The sequence below is a fragment of the Amblyomma maculatum genome, chromosome 10, assembly GCF_055883805.1.
Source record: "Amblyomma maculatum isolate TAMU_Amacu chromosome 10, ASM5588380v1, whole genome shotgun sequence".
NCBI classification, from domain to species: Eukaryota; Metazoa; Arthropoda; class Arachnida; order Ixodida; family Ixodidae; genus Amblyomma; species Amblyomma maculatum.
This window is the reverse complement of record NC_139353.1, coordinates 21,063,929-21,074,338: the sequence shown is the minus strand read 5'-3', so window position 1 is coordinate 21,074,338 and position 10,410 is coordinate 21,063,929. Positions and strand designations below refer to the sequence as shown.

The following is a 10,410-nucleotide window of genomic DNA, read 5'->3' as shown; positions in this document are numbered from 1 at the left end:
GGCCCGGCACTTCTGAAAAAAAAAAAATGAAAGAGGGACACTGAGCGTGGAATGAGACTTTGAAAACAAAGACTGGCAGTAAAGTAGAGCTAATAGTAGTCACGAGAATAATATTTTAAAGTAATATTCTAGAAGCATGCAGCCTTGGCTGCATGTATTGTTTGTCTGTTTTTTACACACATGTAAGTTTTTGATACCACCTATCGAATGCGAACCCTAGAAATTCTGGGTTACGCAATCAGAAATGAAATTTTGGCTTTCGGCAAAAAATATGCTTTTTTTCTCTTTCTTTTCTCTCTGCGCTTTAAATTTGGCGCTAATGAATATCTTCTTTTTATTCCTAAGATACCAGTTTACTTGCATCATTAATTGAATTTCCAGTCATGTAAAATACATTAACTGAAACACGTGAAAAAGTTTGTTTGCTCACGTCTTATAGTTGTTGAGAACAATTAAGGCACTTAATTTTCCCCAAATGGTTCTTATTTCGAAAATGCAGCCTAAGGGTTCTGAAAATTTCCACCACTAGCTAAACACGACCACGAAAATGGTCAACAAGCATTTTGCAGTCATATAGAATATCGAAATATGATGTATTTTTATTGGTTTCGGTCTTATGGCGTTTAACGCACCAAAGCGACTCAGGCTATGAGAACTCTGGAAATTTCGACCACTTGGGGATCTTTAGAGTGCGCTGCGTGGCGCCGCACAGCACGCGGGTGCCTTGATTTTTGCTAATATCGAAGATTCGATGCCACATCCTTGAGTACACGAATAGAGCGCCCTAACTAATTCACCACCATGGCTGAGATGATGGTGTATATTTTTAAAGTGCATATTATTTGCTTTTCAGAGGGTTCGTACAGCTGAAATTTTTTTTCGCAAAACGAGAACAATAAAAAAAAAATGCCTACTCTGCCTCGGCGGTTCAGTGGTTACAACGACTGACCACTGACAGCGGCTGCCATGCTTCGATGGCGGCGAAACGCAAGGCAACTGCGCTCTTCGCTGTGTCAGCGCACGGTAAAAGGAGCCTGCAACAGTTTTAGATTTCGATAAGTTTCGAGCGTTGAATGATTATTGCTTGCAGTTTAAACGTGCTAAATACCTTGGCGCTAGCGTTTGAAACAATGGCGCGAATAACAATTAATGCCGCGACGGCTATCAGGCTTCACACTGCACAGCGACTTGTGGGGGAGAGGAGGCACATGATTACGTCATTGAACGTACCGGTACGTTTCCCGCATACACGCTGTTGACGAGGAAGTAAAAACAATACTATCGAAAGCAAGTTTTTAGAAACGTCGTGAGGCAGCGCAGGATGTGGGCGAAAGCAGCAAAGAAATAATAACCGTCCGTGACGTCATCATCGAGCTTCGCCGCAGTCCTACAGTGTTGTGAGGACAAGCTGGAGTTTTAATCGTCGATTACATCATCAGTTTTAATGCTAATAGAAAAACGTTTTGCAAGCGTTGCCAACAGCCGATATAGATGTGAATCCTTGAATATCCCGTAATTCTCGAAAACTGATGGAGCTGTCTTTTAAAGAAACCCTAATAGCCAAAATTGTCCTATGCCCTCCACTGCGGCGTTTCTCTTAGAGCTCTTTTCGGATGTTAAGCCCCACAAGATGAAAGTCATAACAAATCAAACTCTCTGCAATTTCCCGACTTTCTTTTCAACTTCAGCACAAAAAAAAAACAATGAAAAAGGCAGCTTTGAAATCGCGAATACCCAAAGTTTGGTGATCAAGCTGAGATAGGCGTCCGGAAGGAACGATGACGACTACGTGAAGAATAAGGCTAATGCAGCCAGTACTATGAAATAACGTTATCTTGGTGTTGCGAATCGTAACTCGCGGCCACGATTGGCACTGTGTAAATAGTGCGCTTTGCTGCTATAGATCGGCGTACCTTGCCTCGTGCCAGCCGATCCCCACTGATTCATCGTTGTTCCCTACCTTGAACCAGCTCACCATCTTATCTGGTTCCAAAGTGTTCCAAAGACGCGCGCGCGCGCGCGCGCGCGCGTCTTCTCTGCAGAATGTTAACATCATCTGAAAACTTGCAAAATTAGTCACAAGTTAGCACAGTCTGGATGATCGTCGGAACAATGATTCTTGCAACGTAAATGTAGTAAACTTGCAAATATACCCCACTGAACGATTTATAAAGTTCGCGGAACGGCCCCCTGCATCCTTCCTAGATTAGTCCGTTTGCAACAATGAGTCGCGATGAGCCATGGCGCTTTCTCAGCTCACGTTGAACTTCATGAGGTTCAGTGAGCCAAGGCAAGTCCGTAGTCACAAGTTAGCACAGTCTGGATGATCGTCGGAACAATGATTCTTGCAACGTAAATGTAGTAAACTTGCAAATATACCCCACTGAACGATTTATAAAGTTCGCGGAACGGCCCCCTGCATCCTTCCTAGATTAGTCCGTTTGCAACAATGAGTCGCGATGAGCCATGGCGCTTTCTCAGCTCACGTTGAACTTCATGAGGTTCAGTGAGCCAAGGCAAGTCCGTAGTCGATCGTAACTGCGACACTTTCTTTCCGCAGAATTTCCTCGCAGAATATGTACCTAAATACATACTACTCAACCCTCCTTAATCATTCCCCTCCCCTCCTTAGGTTGTGGGAAATGATACTGTTTTCTCCACATAACTGTTTCTCGTTTACCCTCCAGTACCCATGCCGTGCTCCTTACCTGTCGTCAAGAGAAAGTGACCATCCAGCGCGCAACTGGTATAAATATTTACACAGAGGTAGTCGCGAACGGCTGTATAGCGCTGTATATTGCACAAACGCGCAGCCTGTCGGCGTAGCAGCCTGCGCGCCAATGAAAAAACGCTGGTCTACAGATCGGCGCCGTTGGCGAAACTGAGGCCTTTGTCTAGGGAATTTCAAACTACTAGGCACAGGGCTTCGCAGCTGAGGCAGCACTTTTTGTCGGGGATAATACAATAAGCAAGCAACACATGCGGCGCGCAGCAACGAACAATCATTTCCTTGTGCAGGCTTGGGAATTTCCTTGTAGAATGGCGCTAATAAAGGGAAATCCTTTATTGGTGAGGGAAATCCTTTTTATGGCGAGGGAAATTCTTTATTGTGTTAACGTGCGATCACGAAGAACTGGAGGATTCGCTTGCAGCGATGACAACACATATGTTCTTCGGCCGTTGAAGAGCAAATTCGCTGCCCCTGTCGGCTGCACTCATTTATAGGTTGATGAAAAACTTTCGCAGTGAGGCTCGGAAACCACCTAATGTGGTCTGTTCTGAATGGCAGAAATACTGGAGATAAATCTGCTCCCAAGCCGCACAGATATTGGTTGTATTAGTCTCCTCCGAAGGAACCATCGACAGAGGGCTTTGCAGAAACGACAGGTGGGCACAAAAAACCAAACAAACGCGAATAATGCAAAAAATGAGTACTTCTGCAGGTCAAATTCCAACCGTTCATTGGCACAAGATGTACATGACATGTAATGCAACTGCTGGGCGTACCTGGTGCCGCTGTTAGGGTGTCGCTCTGTCTGGACCCGCTTTGATGTTGGGCTCTGCCATTCAACGTTGGATACTATATGAGCAGAACTAACGCGCCTACAAAGAACTGAGAACCTCGATGGTGGTGTAGCCGCAAACGTGCTCGCCACGAAATGTAGTGCAAAGGCAAAATAAGCGATGGTCGGTAAGGGTTACAGTTTGGACTCCAAGAGAAGGCAACAAAGCAGCGAGAGGCAGAAAGTTAAGCGAGCGGATCAGATTACAACTCTGGGGGCATAATGTGGCCGCAACTGGCATAGGACCGGGATGATAGGAAATATATGCGAGAAGCATTTGTCTTGCAGTGGATGTAGTCAGGCTGGTGGAGGTCATGATTTTAAGTTAACTTTTGTCGCGATCACAACAACTTCCCCATTCCGAGAAACAGGCGATGCTTATTGCAGCGGCAAATCCTTGGTTTAACTTTAACTACGTGTTTATTTTTTTCAACGATGCCTTCGAAATTTTTGGTAATTGCAGAGAGTACAGGAACCGTAACGATTGACACGTGTGGAGCACTTCGTCGAAGACTCACGGCCACACAGTGTTTCAGTGTTGCTTTCGAAGTAATGGCTTCATCTCGCGAAAGCGTGAGGAACTTGGCTTGGTTTGGCTTATGGGGCTTAACGTCCCAAAGCACATCAGGCTTTGAGAGACATGACATTGTATTGGAGGACTCCGGAAATTTTGACAATGTGGGGTTCTTTAACGAACACTGACGTTGCAAAGCACACGGGCAGCTCGCTTCTTTCCTCCATCAAAAAGCGGCCGCCGCTGCCGGGATTTAATGATGCATCCTTGGGCACAGCAGTCAAGCGCCATAACCACTGCACCACCAGAGCAGTGCTGATGAGCTTGAATGGATGGTCGAGGACCTCCTGATGCTCCTTCAGGAAATCCGTATCTAAGGTTACGTCACCAAGGCACCGCTGGAGAACTGCAGAACAGGCACGAGGAGTGCCTGCTGACTTCCACACTCACGGCTCATCGTCCTCCTGATGACGTAATGAAGTGGCCTCCCTCCTATTTTTCGGATTTATGGCCGTCTCATGTAGTTGTCACCTTCTTGAGATGCGTGACGAAGGGTCTATTTATGACGGGATAGTCTACTCTAGTATAAACCGAATTAGAATTGTATGGCCATCATAGCCTCTGCCAGGTGTGAGGTTCTGGCTTTCGGTTTGTTCGTCGGTCTCGATGTCGGGTTACACTCATCGTCGAGCGTTGGTAGTGCGGCTGCGTCTCCTCGTTATCATTTGGTGTGGCAGCGTTGTCATCTCGCAAGGTGTGTTGAGACGTTCTCACATTGCTCTTCATCGGCAGTATATCCTCGCAGGGATGCGACAGATTCTGCCTTTACTTCATGCATGCTGGTTTGGCAAGCGCTTTGAACGCCGCTCTAGTGGCGAGCCATGGATCTCCTGCGCGGTATCCACATCAGTTGCTGAAGGCTTGGCTCAAAAAAAAAAAAAAAGAAAGAAAGCCATGCAAGCTTGAAAAAAGTTATGAGCAGAAAAATGTTGAAGTAAGCCAGAAGTGGCACCGTATGTACACAAGATCGCCCATAATGACGAAGAGATACGATGTACTTGCCCTGTTTTCTGCTCCTCACAAGCTCGTCCATCTCTGTTCGCGTATAGTGCCGCTGTTAAATGTATTCTTTGATTGACAATTACATGAAACAAATATTGCTTTGGGTAGGAATATGCTTCTAGGTTTGTTGCCAAGAGCGTAGGATTCTGTATACTTAGTGGTCTACCAGGGGTGGTAAAAATTAACTGTAACAGGCCTACTGTTACAGTTATTGCCCTCTAAGACATGTTACTCCATTCTTATTCGTGTTTAGGATGAAGAGAATTTCTTATTTTCATCATCATCATGATCATCATCAGCCTGACTATACCCACTGCAGGGCGAAGGCCTCTCCCATATTTCTCCACTTAACCCGGTTCTGTGCTAGCTGCATCCACTTGACCCCTGCAAACTTCTTAATCTCATCCGCCCACCTAACTTTGTGCCGCCTTGCGAGCTGATATATCTTTCTAGTCGATTACATACGTAAAGGCTACTCCAATATGATGCAGGACACATTATCCATATTCAACAATAATCGGGAAGTATGAATGAAAAACGCTTATTGTTGCGAAAGAAACACTACGACAGCCAAAGCGAGACTTCGGGTGGCCGTAGCTACGCCGTGAAGAGGTGTAGCTACGGTCTCCTCATTAAGAAATCAGCCTGCCATGGCATTTGATTTCACGTTACTCCTATGCCACGGGCAGGAGCTTCCGACTCGGGTCGCTCCTTTCATATGGGAGGGTGATATCAGAATCAGCCTGCCAGAACCGTTTGCATTCTCGTTACCCCTACGACACGCAGGCACGTCCGCACGGCTTGGTTGAAGCGTGACTTTATATGTGGGCTGGTAGCTTACGCTCTCGCGCCATAACCTTAAAGGACGAGCTTAAAGGGCAACTCCGGGGTTTTTTTGACATTCGAATATTCTAATAAAAATTTTACTGTACATTCTCCTTTCCGTCCTGACGCATTCTACAAAATTTGGGCGCCGTACAATAATCCGTTCGCGCGCAACACGACTTTAAAATATGCTGTTTTCATGGCTTAAATTGAGACTATTTCTGCCGGCAACACTGAGTTTCTGACGTCACAAACAGTATACCGGCGTTGCTGTCCATTTTCCGCATGATTATGAAATTTTGAGGCTTATATTGAACTACCTCAGACATTTTATGCAATGCTTCATGATTTCCATGCTTTATTTTCACCATCCAACGCACGTATGAGTGTTTCTCTAATACTGAGTGTGACGTCACCATTTCGTCACCTGGGACGTCATTTCTGGCCGTGAAAGCAGTTTCGGTTTCGATTTGCTGTTCTTTCTTTTTAAAAATACTTCTAATTGGAATTTCGAAAAACGGTTTTTTATGTTCGAGTCAGGACGTGCCGAGGATTTTAATTCAACCAAAAACACAGAATGATGGAAAAACCACCGGAGTTGACCTTTAAGTGTCCCCAATAATGTAGTACCTTACACGAATAGGGCGTGATAGGGGAATAATGTAGGAGGCAAAAGAAGCTTCCGCCGTTGCTTAAGCAATTAAACTAGGGTTAAACAGAGCTAAACCACAACTATTTTTTTTCTAATGTTTTTTTTTTTTGTCTATGATATAAAACGGGGGCCTATATAAAAAATGAATCTGTTCTTGTGTCTAATCTTGTTTCAATTGATACTGAAGATCTGTCTACACACAGGGACATAAATTCTAGTGCCTTGGAAAACAAACCGCGTATTCAGCAAACACGCTTTTTCGGCTTCATGAAGAAAAAGACTTCCAATGAAAAACATTAGCGCGCAAAACCGTGCGTTAATTTGAAAATATAAGAGATTCTTCCGTAATGAAAGCTGTTGACATTTTGTTAGCGTGATAGATTGTGTAATCACGCGCTGTGTCGTCGGTGTGCCACAAGAGAGCATGCGCCAGGTTTGTGCCGGTGTTTGCTCCAGGTGCGCGGATACCGTACGCCGGCGTAGGCATTTGGGCAGCGGTATTCTTCCAATAAAACGCTTTTTGATTCCGTGCAGGTAGACTCGGCGTCACTTCATAATTGATAGTAACCGCATTTTTTCGCTGCTTGATGTTCGCATAGCTTTTTGCAGATGCTTATACCAGCGAAACAGTACATGCCGCCGATACTCCCCATGTTTCCGGTATGAAGATTATATTCCAGTGATGAAACTCGTGCACGTGAGTTTCTTCTACCGTTGGGCGTTTAACGTAAGGCTATCATTATAATTTAAATAATGAAATTGGTTTTGAAGAAAAAGAGATATGATATCGTTTTTATTTATTTTGGCTCAGACAGCACTTGCTTACCCAGGCTGGATGATCTCTCTCAAATAAAATGAATACTTACAAAAGCTAATAAAGATTCAGAGGTGCCGAGATATTTGAAAGCTAACGTGGTCCTGAAACATTTTTGCCGTATATATAGTACTCGCATAACGATATATATATATATATATATATATATATATATATATATATATATATATATATATATATATATATATATATATATATATATATATATTGTATTTATACACGCCTAACTACTGTTGTTTTGAAAGAGTAGCCGTGGAATCTGTCAGGTTCATTTTTATTTTTTTTTTGTTCCAGCATTCAGTGCTGTCGTCGCTTTATTGGTGCTTTTTTGCAATGTCTTCACATATCTCCGTAGCTCTCTGACGCATTTCTAATGCCAGAGAGAAAATTCGTACGACGGAGCTTAAATCGCTACTCCGCGCACCGAGACTAATGAAAGTTCATCCAGGGTTATGCACCGAGCCCATGAAAAGAACCAGGTTCCCCTCCTTCTTCCTGATGAGAAACATAAAAGGATGATCAACGAGGAACAGTATGAGCTCGCGGTTAGGGCGGCTGTACTTGTTACCGAGCACCGCAGTAGCAGCTGCCGCCACGGTGCCGTTCTCGTCCACTTCCACTAATGCCTGATGCACAATGCTGCTGACCGCCGGGTTTTCATTCTTGAACATTTCCGACAAGTCCGCCATGCTTGGGTCGAACAGATCGTGAACGCCCAGGGCCTCCAGGACATCCTGCACTTGCATCTTGCTCCCAATCTTGAACTTGGGAATCTGGAGCAAGACTTCCTGGCCCACTTTAAGGCTGTCAAGGAGAGACTCTAAGCTATGTTCCGTGATTCGCTCTTCCAGGAAGGACAGCCCATCGAGGTTATCGGGAAGAAGGATTACCATCGAGTATTCTCCCCCGTTATATGGCATTTCCAGGGCGCCGCACTTCAAATCATCAGAATAGGCTACCTCAAAATACGACTTCTGGCGCATCATGTCAACTTTCCGAACGTTCTTGCGGTCGAGGTAGAAGTCAGCGGGACGCGTTTCTGTTGCTCGAAATGGAGACATCCAGGCAGCCTCGAAGTAAATAGCGCTGATCACGATGAACATAGTTTTGGAATTGATGCTTCCGCGTTCAAGCAGATTGGGAATTTTGGATTCAGTCTTTTCGGAAACCCACTTATTGGCTTCACGCCTGATGGCTTCAGCGTTTTTCTTGAAGTCAACTGACTTGATGCTGGCTCCATAGTAATCCTCGAGGAGGTACGCGTACTCTGTCCAGACAGGGTACTGGCGTTCGCTATACAGTCTGTTGACTATGCGTAGAGTCACTTTGTCGGTGGAAAGGTCGTTGAGAGCTTCATAAAACATGTCAACATTACCTTGGCTTGGTGCGACATGTAGCACTTTGGACAGTTCCTCGGCAGTATTGCCGTAAGCTCCAGCGAGAAGCATCGAAAGTGCAGTAGCGATGCTAAACGGCGAGTAGGCGAAGTTTTTGTCCGGGTTTTCTCTGGCAAAGTGTATGTAGAGTTCCACCGAAATGTTGAACAGATAGTATCCGATACCCGGTCCATGCATGGCTTTGATATGTCTGAAAAAGAATAGAGAGGTGATCATAAGCTTCGCACTCCATGTAAATAAACTTTATAACACTGTCAAAGGTGGATATAATTAGATAAGACAAGATGTGCTCACTTTTATTTTTATTGTTATTGAAGTTCTGAATCTCGTGGAAGTATATCGCCTGGATCATGGGTTTGGGGTTCAAGACATTGTCAGTAGAGCGGGAAGAAACGTAAAGTGAGATAGAGAGTAAGCAATGCTGTAATAGTAGCTAGTTGGTTTTTCATCTTCAGGTAGGCGCGCTATACTTTGGCACAAAGACGAATTAGAAGAAACAAGACAAGGTTCATGCACGCACCAGTCTTGTCTTGTTTTTTGTAATTCGTCCTTGTGCCAAAGTACAGCCACCTACCTGAAGAGAGTAACCCGTTCGTTCCGACTAGCAGTCTTACACGTACTCGGGGAGGGGGATGAAGGAAAAAGAAAAGGAAACTAAAACCCGAGCTTTATTAGGCACAATGATAAGAGGATATCCTTGTCTGCTCTCGCTGCCTCTTATGATTATGCATTCTGACCAACAGGCCCAAACCAATATTCTAGTTTATCAGGCTCCGCAACGAATGTGGTATCATATATAGCCGATAGAAGCATGATGTGAATAGTGTGAGAAATTGGTGTGGAAAATATCCTTTCAGAATCACCTATTAGCGTTCCACGATCTCGAACTTACATTTACCTCTTGTGGCCAAGTGGTGCTTACAAAATCATCATGTCGCCTTACGGTCACCTTATATGGCAAACATATGTTCTCTACTACAAAGTGTTTCTTTGCTCCGCGGCATCAGCTGAGAGTCCTCCGCGAGCATGAAAGCGCACATCAGAGTCAGCCCCTATACCTCTACGTTTGACCAGAACACCACACGCGCGCTGCATAGATGAGAGAGAAGCACTCCTGCGGCGAAGGCACGGAAGCCCGGCAAAGCCAAGTTTACAGATGCAGCCCTTCAGACACCGTAGTCGGTATCCATGGCCAGCGTAGGTAATTGCACAATGTAGGCAGTGAGCATAGCACTATGGAGGGGAAGAAAAAGGCAGCTGCAGTTATCGCACTCGCAATGGTCTGCAGCCCGGGCAGGCAAATAACCTGCACCTTAGCCGACTTCAATGTTCCTTGCCGGAATGAGGAAGATGGAAGCACACCCATCTCCACACACTACATCCTAATTAACACACAGTGATTAACTGATTTTTTTTAGGGGGGGACACGCGGTCACGATCCCCTCCACGGAAAGGAGCGCAGCACAATTAGCTCAGTCGTCAGTCCTACTTCTTGCCACATAAACACCTCACCAGGTAGAAAGCGGTAGCATTGAAATAATTCTGAACCAACAACTTCCCAC

General features: G+C 45.0%; 1 pseudogene; it reads right to left on the bottom strand.

Moving 5' to 3' along the window:
- Positions 1-7,891: 7,891 nt before the first annotated feature.
- On the bottom strand, positions 7,892-9,025 carry LOC146175792 (iris pseudogene; annotated as a pseudogene).
- Between the last annotated feature and the right edge of the window lie 1,385 nt (positions 9,026-10,410).